Here is a 21114-nt window from a genome sequence, read left to right on the forward strand (position 1 = left end):
TTCTTGCAGATGTCCCCAGATCCCTTTCCCAGAGGTAGAATGGAGCTGGTCTCTTGGGGCATAGTCTCACAGCTTAGTCGCCATTTGCTTCTCATACCATCACTCACCCTTGGGAGCCTGGTCACCCTGCTTGATGTGTTAACTCTGGTCTGCAGGAATTACTGCTCAGCTCTTTCCTCCCTCACTCCCAGGTCTAACCCCTTTCACCTGCCTCGAACTCTGTGATTCCAATTTGCCACCAGGCATCATCTTTTCCTATCAGCCTGTTCAAAATTTCACGGCTTGGCTTTACTCAAAATCCTTTCACTCCTGGAGTGGGAGAATATGAGAGGAAAGATACAGTTTCAAGATGAAGCTAAACATTTCCCCCACCTCCATTTTTTCCCCCTGACTATGTCTAGGTATGGATTTCTCGTGTCTTTTCCTCCCAACAACATAAGCATTTTCTCTTGACCTTTAACATTGACCTTGAGCCACTAGATTTCTTTGTTCTTGAAACAGAGGGCCTTGGGGAAGAACAGGGTAGCAACTCGGAAATTAGGGTTATATTCATTCTCAAATTATCATAAATCTAATCTAATCTAACAAATCTAAGCCCTTATAGAATCTTTCCCAAGTTGCAGCTTGTTGATTCCTAAATGTGGAAACTTCTGTTTTTAATGTAGCACAGTAATTCCTTTTCACTGAAACTATACTGATATTATGTCATTTCATCCTTCATAACAAAATGCTCAGATTTCTAATATGGCTTGAAGATTTTTGTTTAAGAAGACTTCTTGAAATATGTAGTACAGAACCTGTTATTAAAGAAATGTAGCTACATCGCTGTTAATTTATGGCAAACTAACTCTGTGCTTCTAGGAGATTTGAGAAGGGAACTATTCTAATAAATGGTTCTATAGTATAGGAATTAAAAAGAAAAAATCCCCCATAAATGCAAATACATACATAAAATGCAAATAAACACTGTTTATGCTGCTCTAGTGGAGAAATACTTTTGGTCCTACTTAATAAAAGATCTGAGATTATTCTGGAAAGATAAGCCTCTACTGTCATAGATGAAAGGGAAGACAGGTCTTTTTCCTTGAGGAAAACTATTAAGAATTTTGAAACCTAATATACAAGCTACCATGGAAGAGATTGACAATAAATAAAGACTGAGAGGAAATCATGAAGGTTAACACTGTCATCAAGGTAGGAGTATAAGATTTTTATAAAGCCATTATGGAAATAAGTAGAAGAGAAATAATGAGGCAGGTGATTTTGTAGCTTAGGGTTCATATCTATTTTAAAGATGTTTACGGGTCACTTAGAGTTTAAGTTCAGCTATTTTAGTAAAGAGATGTATTATGTTAAATTGCAAACCTGTGGCCTCAAATTCGTTTTGAACTCAAGGGAAAAGCTATTACTTTGAACCTCAAAAAGCATGCAAATCCCTTATTGTACAGACTTTATGCCTGACACCCTACCGCCACCTGGTGGCAACATACCTAAAGTACAGGACAAGATACTAAACTGAAGTTTCTTAAATGCAGAAACTAACCACAAAACTGAAATTATTCAGTGCCAGTTCTGTACTAATCTCTGATTGATTCTAGAATTAATGTAATAAATGATAAATCAACAGAGATGTAGATGTAGACATTCAGTCAAACATCAAATTTAAACACCATATAACTAAAATTTATTAATAAAATGGGGGAAACCCTCTATTATATATTCTATCAATTTGATTAATTTGAATAACAGTGCCCTTTTAAATATGTGCACATTTTCTAGTAACACATTTATCATCATTTATTATATTTTTATAGGTTGATTTTATAGACTATATCTGAATAGATTCTTGGAGTTTTAAAAATATTCTATTGCATAATAGTAGTAGGGGAAAATGTAAGCATTTTACAGCCTTTACTCTAAAAAAGAACTTCCAGTCTAATGAGGAAAACAAGACCTACACAAGCTTCAATAAGAGAACTGCTGAGAGGAAAACAAATATAAAAGTGGTTTCTGCATCTTAAATGGGAATACAGGGTCTTTCCTGATTGTAAGGGGTGGGAGGTAGAGGTGAGTAGCATAACAGGTGGGGGAGAGGCTCGAGTAGAGTAAGTCCCAAAAGCACAGTTCAAAAATCAGTCTTCAGAGATGAATTCCAACTACACATCACATAATTGGGATTCTACCTTAGGCAAGTCACTTGACCTTCTCTTAGCTTCCATTTCCTTGCCTCTGAAATTTGGATAATAACCTTATCCATCTTCCAAAGAATACTGTTGTCAGAACTGAATAAAATAACCCAGTAAAACATTTTGCACAATGCTTTGCAAATAGAAAGCACTCCATTTTTGTTTAAAGGAGTCCAAATGAAGGGACAGCTTCCAAGTTCCTAAGATTGATGGAAAGCACTATTAGTGATCTATCACCACAACAATGCTGCGTAACAACCTGTTCCAAAATGCAGTGCCTAAAGCAACAAGCTGTTCAGCTCATGAGTCTGTGGGTCAGCAGTTTTAGGACCAGCTTGACTGGAAATTTCTTCTGGTTTCAGCTGACTCCCTCACACTGGCAATTGGTCTGCTGGGGTCTGAGAGTCCACTGATCTGGGATGGTCTCAGCTGAGACAACTGGGATTTTATGTGCCCCATCCTCTCACATGCTATCACAGGCTTGTTCTGACAACCAAGAGAGAGAGAAACAAAAATATGCACCGTGTGCTTTCAAACCTCTTCTGGCTGCATATCTGATAACAACTGGCCAAAGGAAGCTCCATGGAATATTCAAAATCAACTTGGGGGGGAAGGATATAATTTACCTCTTCATAGGAGAAGCTGCAGATTCTCATAGTAGATGACTAGATGCAGGGAAAGATGAAGAACAGGACCATTAGTGTAATCAGTCTACCGCAGAAGTTGTGATTAGAGAAAAGGAGAAAGGACTTCAGAAATATTTAGTCCTATCATTGTTTATCAGCCTCTAATCAGGATTTGTGAAAACAAAATCATCTCAGAACATCTAAGACGATTAGAGGGGGGCCATGAGATAAAAAAGAATTACATGAGAACAACATTGGGGCCTTAAATATATGGAAAATTTTGGGGTCAGGAACTTCAACCAACACTCAGTAAATAGAGAATAATAACTCTGATGATGAACACACTGTATTATAGTGGAGTTGCCAGATCCATAAAAAGCTGAAGAATTGTTTATGGAATTTATTAGCTATCAAACTAAATTATTTTAGAAAATTAAACTCTAAAGTGTTTGTCTAATGGAGAATCATTATCATGCCTTGCTCAAATATCTCTTGCTCATCCACTCTGCCCAAAGCAGATATGCAACAAATATGTCCTTAATGGAATTTGGTTCCTTAGGTTAATTGAATCTTCTAGACAGGCACAGAGAATAATCATCTTAACAATGATAGGAGTTTCAGTACCTCCTCCTGCATTTCCCCTTCATTAAGTGCTAGTCTTTGTTCAGGATTTTTTCCTCAGACTCCCACCCCTGATGCTGCACTCTTGGATCATCGTATCATTTAGGGAAAGGCTTCAACTGGGACCTTCAAATAGATGGCTGCCAAGAATAGGTCTCTGGCCTAATTCCTGAGATCCAGGCTCTTAGCCCTCACATCATCATGTTCTCTCAGAGAAAAAGAGGCATCCCAAAGTCTTGGAGGAATCTGGGTCTGGAGCTAGACTGCCCAGATCTGAATCTTGGTTGTGCGTTCTTTATCATGTTTATTAGCCATTGTCAGCTCCACTCAGTGTAGATGTATTTTGTTTCCTCCTGTATCCCCAGCTCGCAGGACAGTGCCTACCACGCTGGAGGTCACAAATAATTATTTGCTGATTGACTGAGGGACTCTTACGTGTGAGACGGTATTCCAAGTGCTGTTCATCAGACCTTAACCTTAGAAGATGCACACGGTTGCCATTCCCATTTTACAGATGAGGTAGTATCTGAAGGGAACTGGTTGAGTGTTGATGAAAAAAGCATGGATAGTCCCTGATAATTTATATTCATGAGTATCTTGTACCGTGAAAGGAGTTACACCAGCTGGTCTTGAACCAGAAACACATCCAACAACAGAATGCACACCCACGGTCTTTTCCCTCATGTTCTCAGCTCCCAGGGAAATTTTCCAACAGTGCTACTAGGATGGCTGCCTTGGGGAGCTCCACTTCTCCCTCATGGTGGCCACTGGATAACACATGCTGCTCAAGATAAATACGGATGTGACTGCGAGGATGTAGTTATGATCACCACTACATATACATGCACACATACATATGTGTGTATATGTACAGAGAGAAACAGAGACAGAGCCTGAGAGGAAACAGAGACTTCTTTTACCACCTCCCAAATGCCAAAAATTAAATATGGACTTCCCTTCAGAAATGACACTAAATAAAGGAAACGCCATGCCCTGACCTACTTTATGCTCTGGTCCTTGGAAGTCTAGAAAGGTGGGGTTAGATGGAAAAGCTCAAAATAAATAAATATACTCCAGGTAGTATCCTTTCTCCCATAGTTCCCCCACCCCACTCCCCAAATATAGAAATAGATCATCCCACATACGTGTGTCTTCTTGGGCCTGGCCTTAGCCAAGAAGGGCAAGTTACAATGCAAATGCCTCTGGAGAGAACTAAACATATTAGTCATCCTTATTACTGTGAGCTACTGTGATCAGATCATCAGTGGTGTTTCACCTCACCAAGAAGTTCAGAATTTGATGCTTTGGATGTAGAGAATGGGAGGAGGGAGATTTAAGACAAATTTAGAACTACAGAGAAGCATTAGAGGAAAAGCAGGCTTTGGTGTGCTTAAGGCAGCAGTGTGAAGAAGAGGCTGGATTTGAGTTAAATTCAATGAGTCAAATTCAAGCTCTTGTTCCTTACCTCCTCTTAGGCAAGACACTTAACCTCTGTAACACTCCTTATATTTATTTGAGTTCTTCTCCCATCCCTACCAGACCCCAAATTCCTTGATGACCTGACTTCAGAAGGCCAAGCTATGTCCACCCTTGTGTCCCTCACAGTAATCACAAAGATTATTGGAAATGGCTCTTCAAGGTGGCGTCATCGAGCACAGATCTGAATGAACTGTGGGAAATGACAGTATTCCAGGCTGAGAGAAAAAAACCGCAAGGACACAACCCTGAGGCAGGAGCACGCTCAGCCTGTTGGAGGGACAGCAAGGAAGCCAGTGTGACTGTAACGTTGTGAGCAAAAGTCTGGTAGGAAATGATGTCCAAGAGTCGGCCAAGGAGCAGGCTTTGTGAGCTGCAGAGGGACTGGATATTTTCAGAGTGTGAGCATGAGCATCAGAGGGGTTCTGAGTAGGAGAGAGGTGGTTTGGTTTATGGTTTAAAGGCTCACTTGGCTGCTATGGAAAGAACAATTCTGGGTTTGGGAAGAGACAAGATGGTGGTGCCTGTACTGAAGTGTTTGTGGTGAAAGATGAGAATACCTGAGTCAAGATTTACAGTGAAGACCGAACTCATGAACTAGGGACTTATTTATTAGAAGAGAAATGAATGGAATCAAGAATAAGTCAAAGGTTTTGGGCCTGAGCTATTTCTTGAGATTCAGAAGGAAACTAAGAGTGAGAAAAATCAATGTTCCACAAGGATATGGTGAGTTGGGCTACATACCATTCACGTCACGTAAAAACATCCCGAAGCAATTATATATAGGAGTGTTCTTTGCATTTGAAACAAAATGAAGTTACTGACGATCATTGTGATCCATGGCCAGGAAAAACCAATGTCTGGCCAAACAAAACATTTCTGCACTTTGTACCCTACATAGAGTCTAGCCTTTCATGCAGAAGCTTTTCATCTCCACCACCAGCTTTTATAGTGAAGAGGTGGGGTATGATGTTCTTTCTCCACCAATACAGGCAAGCAGCTATCAGCCTGCTAATTGTCAAGATACTTGACTACATCTTTAAGACAGTTTCCTTCAGTAGACACAGAAGAATGACTGTGGACCCCTTAAAAAAATAAATAAAGGAACTGGCTTCACACATAGTGATTGACATGTTGCCAGTAGCCAAAGTGTGAATTATTTTATCTATTTCCTGCTGACATTCCTCATAATTTGCTGTTTCCCACAGATCTGAGAACACCTTAAAGGGAAAACCCTCAAGGTCTTTCGTCCTGATTTTCACAATCAGACATAAAATACTGTGATCTCTTTAAAGTGAATTTAAAAGAATTGCCTAAGCAAAGCTATCTTATTTTTCATTAAGACCATTATTTCACAACCACCTGCCTATGTTCCACAATTATCTAAATATTTAGAAACTTTTGACTAAATTCATTTCATCAAGCAAATCTATTATGGTGCCCTGAGAATGCTTGGTTCAGTCTACCACAGGATCAAGACACAATGGTGAATATAAGTTTCTAAGCAGACAGATCTTTGGTGATATGTAAATGAATGCAGAGATATTTTGAATATAATTAAATCAACAGGGCCCAGTATTTGCAAAGTCCAGTCATCTAAAGACAAAAATACCCACTCTGTTTTACTCTATTTCATGGGCTCTAAAGTGCCACCTCTTATGAGATGCATCATTATTTTATATATTGCAAAATAGAAAAAAGAATGTTGCCAATTAAACTATGACCCAGTACTCATTGATGATTTCGTCCAACACACAAATCTGTCACAATAGACTTGTACAGCTTTGACATTTCTTTCATTTAAAGCACTTTTTAAAATTCTTCCTGACTGTGTTAAGGTCTTTGGAATGCAATATGTCATCTTTTTTCATATTTCACAGTAACAGAGCATAACATGGCTTTGTGTATGTATGGACATCTTCCTCTCTTCAGTCCCATAATGCCATCTAAAAAAAGATATGGGTAATTGCTTTTTAAAAATGTGTTTGTAATTGTAGTTTCTTCTCCAATGAAAAGATTTGCTTCACAAACATCAAATTAGCCTCTCCCTACTCTATTTGTATCTTTCTAAGGACCAAGTTTATTTTCATACCAAACTATAATCTACTCTTTTTAAGCATAGTTGAAATGCCAATTATAACCAACATGTTAATAGCTAGGACCAAGCATGTGTACTCAGGCCATGACAGCCGTGTCACAGCAATCATGAAACAACCACTGATGACACGATGCAGTACCATTTCAGAGAGGGTGAAATGAGGGGAAAGAGTGGGCTTTAGAATCAATGAATTAGGTAGAAGCAAGGCATTGTGGTAGTGCAAATGAATAAAACAGAGTTTAGGTCTTGAGTTAATATTTTACTGCTGCTTAGAAAATGCAAAACTCCCATTCTTTTTTATTTCCATAGATTTAAAATGATGTTGTGCTCATATACCAAGAAACACCTCAGATTCTGTTAAGATGTGGCAACATAAATGAAGTTTCTTCAGGAATCTTTTTCCGTCGTGGTAGTTGTCAGGCGTTGACATCACTGACTTGTGCTGCTGCAGTCCCTTATGCGTCTCCTGCTTTAAAATCACTGTGCACACAGCAAAACTATCAAAACCACCCTCAGGGGATGGAGGTGCAGGCCTGTGTGATTAGAATACTCAGAGCAAAGGGAACACAGGACCCACTGCAGTGGGAGGCTGGGAGAGCTGCTGTCAGAGTTGATGAACTGCCTGGCCATGAGGTGGCCTGAGCAGCTCGCCCAGTGGATCCTGGGTCCCTTTCAGACCCTTCCTGAAACCTACCCCTGGCCATCAGCCCTGCTTGCCTTTTCCACTTATTCCTGGCATGGCTTCTGATTCTACCTGGAGATCACCTGATGCTTTGCAAACTCCAAACATTTTCTCCTTTGGGCAATTAGAGGTGCTGTTCCCTCTGCCTGGGTCATTTTATGTCATCTTTATCTTCCTCCTTCCACATCATCTCAACTTAACTGTCACCTCCTCAGGTCAAGGGCTCCTCACCCCCCAAACTGGTATCTCTTCGTCCTCCGTCATATCATCCTGGATATTTGTTTGCTTGTTTGTTGTTTGTTTTTATAGCTCTAAACATCCTCTTTATCCATCTGCTTGTTAATAGCCAGTTCCCTTCACCAGAATATATGCTTACCTCTGCATCCTCAACACTTGGAACAAATAGAAAGAAGATGGTGAATAAATACGTGATCAATGAACAAATGAATAAACATCTGGATTCTTAATGCACTGGTACTTTTTAATATTTGGCTTCATATCTTGTTCTCCCCTCCTTCTGCCTATCTATCTTTCATCACCAGACTTCACATTTATGTGATTCTATGATTCCTTAGTTAAAATGCTCAGTGTGATGTTCCTAAAAAACAACCCATAACTGCAGACTCCAGACCCTACTCTGCTGTCTGCCCTCACCCTTTCTTGTATGCAGGGCCTTTCTCTCTCCCGTTGCTGCTTTGGGTAACTGCAAACCTCAAGGACCTCTCAGTGTCTAAATGGGCAGCAACAGCAGCAGTGTCTGGGGTGGGCTCTGACAGAGCAGCTGCTTATCAGCCACCAGATCCTTCCTGAGCCCCAACATCCTTCCCTTTCATACCTGTCAATGTTGACTCCCCTCCAAGGTCCTCCCCACATCCCTGGAACTGGAGGCATGTCCAGCTCAGCACTTCTCTGGGGCTTGTGAAGCCTGACTGCTCAAGCTTCTTGGGATCACTACTGGAAGTGATTCTTTTTTCCTTGAGCATATAATGATTTCTACTTGTGGAAGAGAGATTCAACATACATCAAACAGCTCCTGACTTTGCAAAAGTTATAATCAGATGATGGGAAACCATAGGAGTCTTTTATTGCTCTGATTATTGCCAGTAGAGTATGTTTGTGTGTGTGTGTGTGTGTGTGTATGCACACCTGCACATGCACACAAGCACACACAAGAGTTAAAGCAAAAATAATAAAAGTTACTTTTTTAATTGGTTTGAGTTTTTCAGAGTAACTGGGAGAAAAATTCTCTGTGAGCATTGGCTCTGCTACCCTGGAATGTGAATGGTATATTAAATAGTATATACTAAGATCACACAACATAAACCTGTGTGTCTTGTGTACACTTCTGTCTTCCACAAAGGCACATTTTGAAGTGCATAATGATTACTTTATTGAATAAATGAATGGTGTTGAAGAAGGCAGGATTGGTGAGTCTAGTCAGTGAGGTTTTAGTGGCTCTTAAAAACTATGGATACCCAGGCCCATCCCCAGATATTTGTATTCAGTTAGCCAGCATGGATCTTAGGCATGTGTTGTTTGAAGGTTCCCAGGTGATCATAATGTATACGAGGGTTAAAAACTGTTAACTGTGGGGAAAGGAATTCATCCCTAAAAACAACAAATAATAATAATCCAAAGCCACCCATCTTTTACCTATAATTTTAAAAAGACTAGAGTATAATAATAATTCCTTACTTTGAAATATGAAAGCCAAAAACAATAATAAATTCTGATCCAATATAAAATTTAAACTGCTATCAACATTTCTTTACACAGCTTTAAAAAAATGAAAGTTAATGAGTCCAACACAGAAAAATAAGGTAAGCAGAAGGTATTTTCTAGAATAGGAAGGAAAATAATTATGTGATGTAATGGCAACCTCCCAAAAGATATGTCTACGTGGAGCGTGTGAATATGACCTTATTAGGAAAAGAGTCTTTGTGAAACCTGCTAAATGGGGCTCAAGAGAAGATTATTTTGGATTACCTGGCTAGGCCCCAAATGAATTAAGTGTCCTTCAAGATTAGAAGACACAGACAAGGAGGAGGCAGACTCGAGAAGACAAGGCAGAGACTGGAGCGATGCTGCCATAGCCGAGGAGCACCTGGAGCCACGAGGCTAGAGGGACAGTCAGGGTGCTCCCCTGGAACCTTCAGAGGCCGTGTGGCCCTGCTGACTCCAGGACTATGACGGAACGAATTTCTGTTTTAAGCCACCCAGTTTTGTGTAATTCATACAGCAACCTTAAGAAGCTAGTACATTAAAAGTCTTGAAGCAGTAGCAATGTCATCTGCTTTAAATGTCATGACCTAGTATTTGTTAGAGGAAACTCAGAATGAAGAGAATACATGCTGAATGGAGGCAGTACTCAGTCAACTGTAAGCTGTGGCCTCTGCGTGGGATTGGCATGACCTCTCTCCTCTATGGAGCCAGATGGAGTAGGAATGGGGTCTTTAAGGACACAGGAGAAGGGCATCCCTGATGGAGCATAAAAAGAACTATTTGGGGTTAAGATGAGTAAGAATGAACTGTGATTCAGCTTTTGAGTGATACCACAGGTGACCAAGCTTTGTTTAACGGTTCAGGCGGTTTTCTTATTTGGGGCTTGAAGCAGTTAGGAATGCCTTAAGCTTTGAGCACCTGAATGAAACCTGACCAATGGTCGTTTCAACCACACTGGCTGGTGTGAGCTATGTTGATTGGTCAGCAGCCTATAAGTGGGCACTTGCTAGCATATCATTTAGGGGCAAAGCCCTTCTGTCTTTTCTCTGCACTTATTAGATGATGGTGGTTTTTCTTCACACGTTCATGTTTTTCACCTTATAACTCCAAGATGGCTACAGTAGTAGCTGCAGGCATCACATCTGCATTGTTAGATGGAGGAAGGGGAAAGGGAGCAATGATAGGGATGTTTCTTTTATCAGGAAATCAAAAGGTTTTCCAGAAAGTTTTCAGCAACTTGAGATTTATACCTCTGTAGCCAGACTGGGTCACATAGCCATTTCCCGACTTTAAGGAGCCTGGGAAGGTATGTCTGAGCCTTCTCCAACCTTGGTAAGGGAAAGCAGGCAAGGGAGGGGAAATTTGGATGGATTTTTTACTCTCCAGTTGGTAACATCTGTCACAGAGCAATAGAAACCACTGAGAGAACAGGGGCCCTCTGGATAGGTCTTATCTATTCATCAGTAATATTCAGTTGAATGAAAAGATCCTCAGCCTGTGAATTCCTTGGTATAGGATGTAGAACAAGAAGAAACACAAATTTCTTTCTTTAATCAAGTTGATTTGGGATATTTCTAGAAGGTATAGAATAATTTCCAAACTTTCCTCATAACCACATTAAACTCTTAATTATTCAAAACTTTCATTCACATAGAGATTGTTAAACACTTAAGCTAAAAAAAAAAAGGAAATCTTGAAATTCCTTTTAAAGGATCAAAACAGAAATGAAAAGCAGAGTTTAGTTTGTGACTGATTTTGTTCCAACTTTTTTCCACTGATTCGATTCTCTCCTTGGCCCTTCTTGCAGACAGATGGATGAGCTAAAGTAGAGGGATTCAGAAAGAGGGAAGTCAGATGTTTATCTTCCTTACATTGTGGACTCAAAATGACCCTTCTTTGCATATGTAGAACTTTAATCAGTGGGAGTACATGGTGGGGTCTGATCTATTCAGCCCACTAATCATTCACCGTCTAAACACTATGTGCCAAGAACACAGTGTTTAGACGTCTAAACACACAGCGTCTAAACACTGTGTGCCAAGAACAAGGTGCTGGAGAGACCTAGGTGAGTGGGACCTAGGTCTTTACTTTGAAGAACTCACAGTGTAGTGGAGAGCAAGTAAACAGTCCCAACACAGCACCACACACTCCATGTAACCGGGAACTTAAAATGAGCTGAAAGGAATCCAAAATGTCTTCTTGGAGGACATTTACAGTATAAGGTAGAAGTACTCTGTTTGGTTGAGAGGAAGCTACAGATGGACTGAATGCTGAGGTGGGAACTTAACTCCTCTCCCATTGGACAGGAGGGGAAAGGATCTGGGAGAAGGCACCAGAGTAGATGGAGGAGGGGGAGGCAGTGAACTGTTGGCCCCATGTGCAACTGCAAGCACCAAGAAATAGAGCTCAGGACCAGGCCACATGGAAGCACCAGCAGCCCCCATCACGTGGCCATAGTAGTGTGAGGTCTTTTTTCCCCCTGGGCCTCATCCAGCCCCTCCCACGCCAGCAGCAGAGGAGGCTGCCAGTACAGTGACTGCAGCCACACAGAAATGTGGTGGTGCTCTTTGGAGTGTGCCCAGGCAAACAACCCCAGTCACCCAACCTTGAAAGACAGGCATTGTGAGACCCACTACAACAGCCCTCCTTTTTTAGCCTGAGGGAAGCAGACTTAAGGACTAGGAACAAATCACAGCTCTTTCATTGACCCCCAGGCAGGTGAGCAGGATAAATTCCCTTACTTTCTGAAGCATTTTAACAGTGCTTTATGATTGACAAAGCTTTCACATTCCTCAGATAACTGTTTCTTAGGTCAGTGAGGTGGGTGTTATCAGTCCCATTTACAACAGGGAGAGGAGCTCTCACACATTTAGAACAGGCCTGACTGGGCCAGAGCTCAAGCCCAGGTCTGCTGGAGTCCAAGCACTTTCCAGAGATCTCAGTGGGCCTTCAGTCAATCTTTTTTTTTTTTAACTTAACTACGTGTGTTTAAAGCTGCCATCTCTCAGAACTTCTGTTAAACATTAGTACACCTAATACTTCTGGGTTTCTTGCCAAATGTTGAAAGAACGCCCTCCTTTGCACTGTTAGATTTCTGTGGAAGTCTTCATCTACCCATTTTTATTAATTCACCTGCTATATGCAGTGATGGCTTCCCATCTACTCCCCTGACAAGGACTTCACTGTGGATTGTACTGTTGAAGGAGTGCAAGGGGGAGATGGAATTGGGCTCCCAGCAATCCACCTTCCCACCAGGTTAACTGTGGGCCAGCCCTGAGCACCAGCCCAGTAGCTCCCTTTCCCTCCGCCATCCAGTGAGTGGCAGCACACTTCCCACTGGAAACAAAGTCAAGTCCTTTATTTAATGCACAGCATGTGGCTCAGGAGGGAACAAATGGGGGGGAAGGTGGTTTTATTGGATATTTACCATGTTAATGATGGATCTCTATTTTGTACAATCTGTACCTTGCTGGGGAAATGGGGATTTTCTTTTCCAATTCTGACAATCCCACCTCAGAAGAAAAGCAGCAGGAATCAGTACACAGCAGCCTACTTTCATAACATTTTTAATATAATTACCTACAGTTGGTTAAGCCAGCAAAATCTTGTATTCTTTTTTATTAAGAAATAATTATGCATGTTTACAAGTAGGCTTGATTTATTGAGTGCAAATGATAACTACAACTCCCAGTTTGGATTTTCCTGATTTCTTTATATTGTTTTCTGTCTGCTACATGAAAATCTTTATATTAATGAACTTGGTTGCAACCAAGGGCACCCATGGTCCCTTTTAAAGATAAAATATCATTTATTGTTCATTAAAGGAGCTACAAAAATACCCTGGCTGTACCTTTTCTAATTGTTTATTCTTTAAAAAACAATTGAAGTTCATATTAAAACAACTATGTAACATATAAAAGTAGCTGCCCTACCAGGAAAAGGGAGACATGTGGTCATTTCTGGGCTGCTTCGGGTAAGGAGCAATTAGAAGATCTAGATAAAACTTTGTACATTATTTAAATTCTATTATTCTGTTGTACAGATATGTTTTTTGTCATTCTCATCCAAGGATTCTTTTTATTGAAGTAAAATAACCTTCATAGGTAACCATATTCTAAAATTCAAAGAAGAAATAATTCAGAAGGAACAGGTTTACAATATCTAAGTTAGTGACAAAATTATCTCTCTAACCTTTGGTCTCATTATCTTGCTGACATCTGGATCCATAAACAGAGTAAAGCCCAGAGGATGTCTCGGGACTTTTTTTTTTAACAGAAGCTAAGTGACAATAAATGCATAATACATACATGCATTTTAAATCACACTGTCCTTCGGAGCTAAAGAAGTTGTTACAAACAGTGCTTCCCAAACACTTTTACTCCCTGAAGCAACACCTTGTTCTTCCCAGTGCGTGAAAACAATGCTTGAATATTAGTCACCCATCATCTCTGCCATTTCAAAAAATAAAGAATGAAATTTGGAGGCTAACGATTTATGTTGAGCTTTAACAAACTGTAGCAGGAATAGAAAAGTATAAAGATATGTTTATAACATTTATTAAACTTCTATTATGTGCAAATCAAATTTCTAGTTGCATTACATATTTTGATCATTTTCAAAAATAAGTAATTTACTTTGATAAGCATAGCAAATTATACTGAATATAGTTCTAAACTAGAAATAGTATATTTTTGGTATGAACATTGAATCTAGAATTTTCTTTGTTGTTAGTGAACAACATACTCCTTGATTATTCTCCAAAATATTTGTCAAAGTTCATAAAACTTTTAAAGTATGCATTTTTCATATCCATAGAAATAATGATAACAACAACTGACATTTTAAAGCACCTTGGAGATAATAATGTGTATCTTCTATATAATTCTAGTTTTTTCCAACAATACACTTTTAGGAAGACAAGGTGAATGCTAATTTTCTGCTTTGCATATGGGGAAACTGCAGCTCAGAGAAGTTAAAAACAGTGCCCAAGGCCAATGCAAGAAGTACAGACACAGTCTGTGGGGTTGCAGTTCCTCTGTGCCCTTTGCAGCATGCCACTGACTTCATCAAGCATCCTTTCAGCTAAGTCATGGTCGTTAGCATAAGTTTCTCATCCACAGAGCTGACAACCTCTTTAATTTAGTGGAATGTTCTGCTCTATTAAAGAAAGCAATATAATATGCTGGAAGTTTCATGCAGCCATGAAAATACTCAGCAAATCATTTCACCTCACCAGTTTCCTCATCTGGAAAATGAAGGCTTTGGATACATGTTACCTAAGGACCTCTGACTGTGCTCAGCACATGGAAACCTTCAGATGATTGCTTAATAGATTCTCTTGTATTATTTTTGATGTTTTTCTTACTACAACCTTAGCTATAGCTGAATAAGGAGGGAACCCAGGTTGAGGAGGTGTCCAAACCAGTTCTGAAGGACAAATTGGGGTCTCTCCCGAAAAAGACTGTCCAGATGGAGTGAGCAGCAAATGGTTCAGACATGGCAACAATGTGGCATGATGGAAGAATGCCAACTCTAAAGCACAGGGGCTGGTGCCCAGTGCTGGGAGGGACAGAAGATCAACCATGCCCCTCCTCTGACCCTAGGCCCCGGCTGCTGAGGGGAGAGGCCTCAACTTTAAACCAAGGTTGCAGTCTTTCACTATTACATGAAAAGCACATTTTTGATTACTAAATTGAGAATGTTTTTCTATCTAAAGTGACCACAATTTTTTTTTTTAACTAAAGAGTGAATAAAACTGCCCAAGTTTTTTTCAGAGGCAGGGAGAAACTAGTGCCACTGAATAAATTTAAAGTAATAGTTGGGGGGAGAAGAACTTGCCTTATGATATTACAACCATGAATCACACATGCTCAATATACTTGTTTTATATCCATATATATGAGTCATCCACCTAGAAATAAATAGAGTAAAACAAAATTAACTCTTTTTTCTTTACAATGGATGGAATCATAGTATCTCAAAGTCACTATTTTGTGGCACTCTCTTTGTTCACTTTTGTAAATACAGAAATTTGGGACATGGGGAACCTCACTTCAGACCATGCTCAAAAACAGATTTTAGAATAAATGTCTGATATAAATTTTCCCGTTTTAAGAAAGAATTTATTCTGCAAATAAGCCCAACCTTCCCCTTCTCCAATGTCAATTAATTGAGAGTTCTGATTAAGTGGTTTTGAATAATTGAAGTTTGACTATATTAATTCAGTTCTTAACTCAAGGTAACACATTAGAATTCCAAGACCAGGCTGCACCCTAGACCAATTAAGTCAAAATCTCAAGAGTAGAAGCCAGGCATCAGTATTTTTTAATGCTCTCCCAGTTGCTTTCAATATGCAGCCAAGGTTAAGAAGCAGAGCTATTTATTTAACCAGACTAACATTCATATAAAATTGATGCCTAGTTTTTTTTTAGAATATTTATTACAATGCTACCCTATTGAATATGTAATGGTATATCCACATCAAAATTTTAAAATATATTATGAAGATAATAAATGAGATTTTTTGATCATTTTTCAATTTAGATGGAAGTCAAGACTATTTCCATTTTATTCAGTGTTTATTGAATTGGTCTTTCAATAAATCTGTATACATGCTATGTAGTAACAATTTAGTACTGGTGATTAGTAATTCCTTCACTAATTTGAACACAATGAATTAGGAATTGTGTTTTTGGTCAAGATTTTTTTTTCTGGGTGCTTAAGTAAATGCATCAAAAGAAATCAATTATGCACTCTTGTGATTTGAGTATGAACAGTCCCCCAAAGACTTATGTGTTGAAGGCTTGGATCCCAGTGTAGCAATGTTCAGAGCTGGAGATTTGAGGAAGTGATTTTAGATCATCAGTGCTTCGACCTCTTAAAAAGATGGATCCACTGATAGAGTAATAATTTGATGGCACAATGGGGAAGTGTAGAAACCATAGGAGGTGGGGTCTTATTGGAGGAAGTGGATCTGGGTCTCTCTCTCTCTCTCTCTCTCTCTCTCTCTCTCTCTCTCTCTCTCTCTCTCTCTCTCTCTCTCTCCTTCCTGGATGCCAGGAGCTGAGCAGCTTTTTATCTGCCATGCCCTTTCTCCATGTGCTCTACATTACCTTGGGCCCAAAGCAATGGAGCCAGCTGATAGTGGACTGCCACCTCTAAAACCGTGAGCCATAATAAATCTTTCCTCCTCTAAGTTGTTTTTCTCAGGTATTTGTGACAGTGATAAAAAGCTGACTAACACATAGGAAAAGTCTTCAATATATTTCTAGTAACAATATCTGTGGGGAAATTATGTAGAAATGCACATATTAAACATGTGAAGGACTCATTCCATTCTTTAGATATGCAGACTTTTGATTATTTGATTTTATAAAGAAAAAAACAGACTCAGGAGAGTTAAATCTGAACTCTATATAAATTACTTGTTCTAGATTTCTATTATTGAAGTCAAATGAGAAAATTCAGATACACAAAGAACCCAGACTCACAAACTTGTAAATTAGAGAGTGATCATTCACATTACAAAAAGGAGTTTCTGCTTTACAAAAGGGTTCATTCCAGCATTTCTTTAACCGCAGGCCCAATAGTTTATACAATACACATTCTCCTAGATGCTCTAAAACTCTGAGAGCCTAGCTATTTTAAGTAGTCATATGGTAAAACCTTTTGTTATGCAAATTCTTCCCTGTAATTGATCTTTTTTGTATAGGTATAAACTTTTTCCCTGTAAATCTGAATTTGCTAAAGCCCTCTTCTTTAAAAAATGGGCTTCTGCATTTAAGTTCTTGTTTGGAAAAGCAATGGACTTCCTGTTCAGGCAATATGGCAGAGTAGTTAGTTAGCCTGAAAATATATATTAAAGACATCTGAAAATCTAGATAAAATACTCTTTTTTTAAAAAGGGTTTTATATACTTCAGAGCTAAAGAGAAAAGTAATAACTCTGCAGGAGACAGAGACTAATAGGGAACTAAATTTCCCACAAGTAAAGCTCAGATCTGACTCTGTTCTGGGGGAGAGCCTTGTAGGCTTGCAAGGTTTTATTTTTGTTTTTGGTTTTGGGTTGTTTTTGGTTTTTTTTGTAGTTCTATATCCTTTAAAATTATAATTATGAGCACATAGTAATTGTATATGTTGACGGAATTCACTGTGATATTTCCACACATGCATACATAATGCATTAATTATATCCACCCACCTTTCTATTCTTCATCCCTCTCCCCACCACCACCCTTCCCAGTCCCTCTTAATTTCTTCCAGTCTCCCTTTCTCCTTGCCCTTCCCAATCTCTAGTGACTACGATTCCATTCCATACTTCTCCAAGATTGACTTACTGGTTTCTTTAAATGAGTGAGAACGTGTGGCATTTGTCTTTCAGTATCTGCTTGTTCCAGTCAACATAATGTACTTCAGTTGTATTCGTGTTGCTGCAAATGACAAGATTTCATTCTTTTTACGGCTGGATATTACTCCATTGTGTAAATAAACCACATTTTCTTTATCCATTCATCTGCTGAAGAGCATCTGGGTTGATTATGCATTTTGGCTACTGTGAATAGTACTGCAAAAAACATGGAGGCGCAAGTATGTTTTGGGTATAGAGATTTCATCTCCTTTGGGTATAAGCCTGGTAGAACAATTGCTGGGTCATATAATGTTCTAGTTTTAGTTTTCTAAGGAATCACCATGCTATTTTCCACGCTAGTTTTACTAATTTACATTCTCACCAGCAGTGTATAATTGTTCCCTTTTCTCTACATTCTCACCAGCATTTACTATTCCTTGTCTTTTTAACGAGTGCCTTTCTCACTGGGATGGGAAGATATCTCTTTGTGGTTTTGATTTGTACTTCTCTGATGATTTGTGAAAATGATCAATTTTTTTTTCATGTATTTGTTGACTATTTGAGAAGTGTCTTTAGCTCTTTATCCCATTTTTAAATTGAATTGTTTGTTATTTGTTTGTTTTTGTTTGTTTTGGTATTCATCTTTCTGAGTTCCTTAAATGTTCTGGAAATCAAACCCTTATCAGGTATACTGTTTGGAATATTTGCTCCAATTCTGTAGGTTGTCTCTGAATCCTGTTGATTATTTCCTTTGCTGTGCAGAAGATTCTTAGTTTGATGTAATCCCCTTTTGTCTATTTGTACTTTTTTTTGCCTATGCTATTAGAGTCATATCTAAAAAAAAAATTGCTGACACCAGGATCTTAAAGTGTTTATCCTATTTTTTGGTAGGAATTTCATAGTTTCAGGTTCAAGATTTAGGTCTTTGGTCCATTTTGAGTTGACTTTTGTGTACAGTGAGAGAAAAGGAACTAGTTTCATTCTTCTACATATACCTAGCCAATTTTGCCAGCATCATTTATTGAAGAGACTGTCTTTTCTCCATTTTTTTTTTTTTTTGGTGCTTTTGTCAAAAGTCAGTTGGCTATATGAGAGTAAATTAATTTCTGGGATCTCCATTCTGTTCCAATGGTCTATGTGTCTTTTTTTTTGTAATGCAAACACCATGCTGTTTTAGTAACTATAGCTTTGTAGTATTTTGAAACTAGGTATTATGATGCTTCCAGTCTTGTTTAGTTTTATTATTTGTTTGTTTACTGTTTGGGGTTTTTTTGCTAAGGATTGCTTTGGTTATTCTGGATCCTTTGTGGTTCCATATGAATTTAGGTGTGGATTGTTTTGTTTTGCGTTTGTTTTCTATGAAGAAAGTCATTGGGATTTTTATGGGAATTGCACTGAATCAAAAGATTTCTTTGGGTAGCATGGCAATTTTAACAATATTAATTCTTCCAATCTATGAGCACCAGATATCCATCTTTTTGTGTCTTCTGTGATTTCTTTTATCAATATTTCATTGATTTTATTATAAAGACCTTTCCCTTCCTTGATTAATTTTATTCCTACATATTTTTCTAGCCATTGTGATAGGATTGCTTTCTTAATTTCTTTTTCATCATCTTAATTTCTTTTTGAACTTGTTTATAAATTCTAATAATTTTTGTTGTAGTATTTAGGTTTTCCTAGGTATAGAATCATGTTGATACCACTGGTTATCAGTGAAGAGTCCTGCTTTCTCACATGTTGAAGTACAACATTAGAGAAGCACGCTGAGGCAAGCATATAAAGAAGAGTTTATTTAAAAAGGGGTAATATCCACTTCTCTCTGGAGGGAGAAGGGGACCATGGCTGATATCCTGGTGTCCCAAGAAGTGAGGGTGTTTTTCCTTTTTATATGTCCTAGGCTTCCTTTGTTCTCCTACTCTTTCCCTTATCTCTCTCCTTCCTGCTTATATGATTGGGCCCAAGAGATACTCAGTGGGATGGCCAAAGGGTGAGAAGCAGATGGGCTGGAGGGGCCAAGATGGTGTGATCTGGGCAGGAAGGGGGCACAATCCTTGGGACAGGTTACCTTAACAATAGGTTGGAGCAGGAGCAGGCTGTCTTGGTAAGGGTGGAGGGAGGGCATTAGCATTTCCATCTCTCTCCAATTTACTGGACTCACTCAAATTGGCCTCCTTGATCCAACCTGACTCAATTTACCTATCTATACTGAATGCCTGTCTGGCTTCAGTGTCATCTGTAAACATGAATAATTTAACTTCATCCTTTCCAAAATTTGGATGCCCCTTATTTTTTCATCTTTCTTTGTTTCTAAGATCAGGAACAAGACAAGGATGTCCCCTCTCACCACTCTTATTTAATAATAGTGCCGGAGGCTTGTATTTCAGCATCCTCTGCAGGTCAGGAGACAAAGTCTTCTATCCCTTTAATGTAGATCACTCACATACCCTAAACCATGAAGAAACTCCACTCTAAGTAAAAATATAAATATGAACAAATAATCTGTCCATTGGCATAACAAAATAGGAGGATAGGTTGTCTTCTTAGCATGAGTTCAGGATGAGGGAATAAAAAACACTTCCTGTGAGCCCTGAACAAGTACCTCATTTTAAGTTATTGATGCAAAAAGTTCCAAGTTTAAAATGTTACATAAAAATTGGTCCCAGGCTGGAGACTCTTCAAGGATACTTTTGCCAAAACCTCAAATCAGATTTGTGTGCCCAATATGCAGCAAGCACCAAACACAGAACACTAGTGCTTGGAGTAGAGAAAGCTAAACCAAGAAGGTACCAAACAAGAAGATGGGGGACAGACCTCAGACCTGTCTTTCCCAAGAAAGCATGGTTATAGGTTATATGACTAAAAAGGGCACAGGATGGGGTGTACAAGGGGGAAGCTGATGGGTTTACAAGTTTCAATAAAATTAAGGCTTTGAGACTTTGTGGCACTAGTGGACATCTGGTGGATCACTGAGCACTCTATGATTTTATAAACTAAGCTTGTAAATCATCTTGTGACACTTAGTGTCCATTCCTCTGTAACAATGACAACAAGATTATCAACTGATAGTTATAGCATTGGGAACAGGAAGTAGGTGCTCAAGGTCTTGTCAGTTCTGTTTGGTTTTTATTTTATTTATTTATTTATTTTTACCTGAGGAGGGAAAATCGTTCAAATCTCTTACAAGAAAAAAAAATAATTATTAATTTTGTTTTGGGGCTTGGTTACAATGCCAATTGAAATAAACTCAAAACATCTCTGGAGAGACATACCTTAAGCTAAACTAACATAGTCCTGTGTCCTTATTCTAGATCAACTTGGCTAAGAACTCCTTTCCTTTCTCAGAACATATTTCTC

At 38.9% G+C, this 21114-nt stretch overlaps 1 protein-coding gene across 15 annotated transcripts in view; it reads left to right on the top strand.

Moving 5' to 3' along the window:
* The window catches only part of Anks1b (ankyrin repeat and sterile alpha motif domain containing 1B), a 1073357-nt gene that overhangs the window by 817995 nt on the left and 234248 nt on the right, over positions 1 to 21114 (top strand). The gene's annotated exons all lie outside the window — the stretch shown is intronic.

Source organism: Urocitellus parryii, chromosome 5 (assembly GCF_045843805.1).
Source record: "Urocitellus parryii isolate mUroPar1 chromosome 5, mUroPar1.hap1, whole genome shotgun sequence".
NCBI lineage: Eukaryota > Metazoa > Chordata > Mammalia > Rodentia > Sciuridae > Urocitellus > Urocitellus parryii.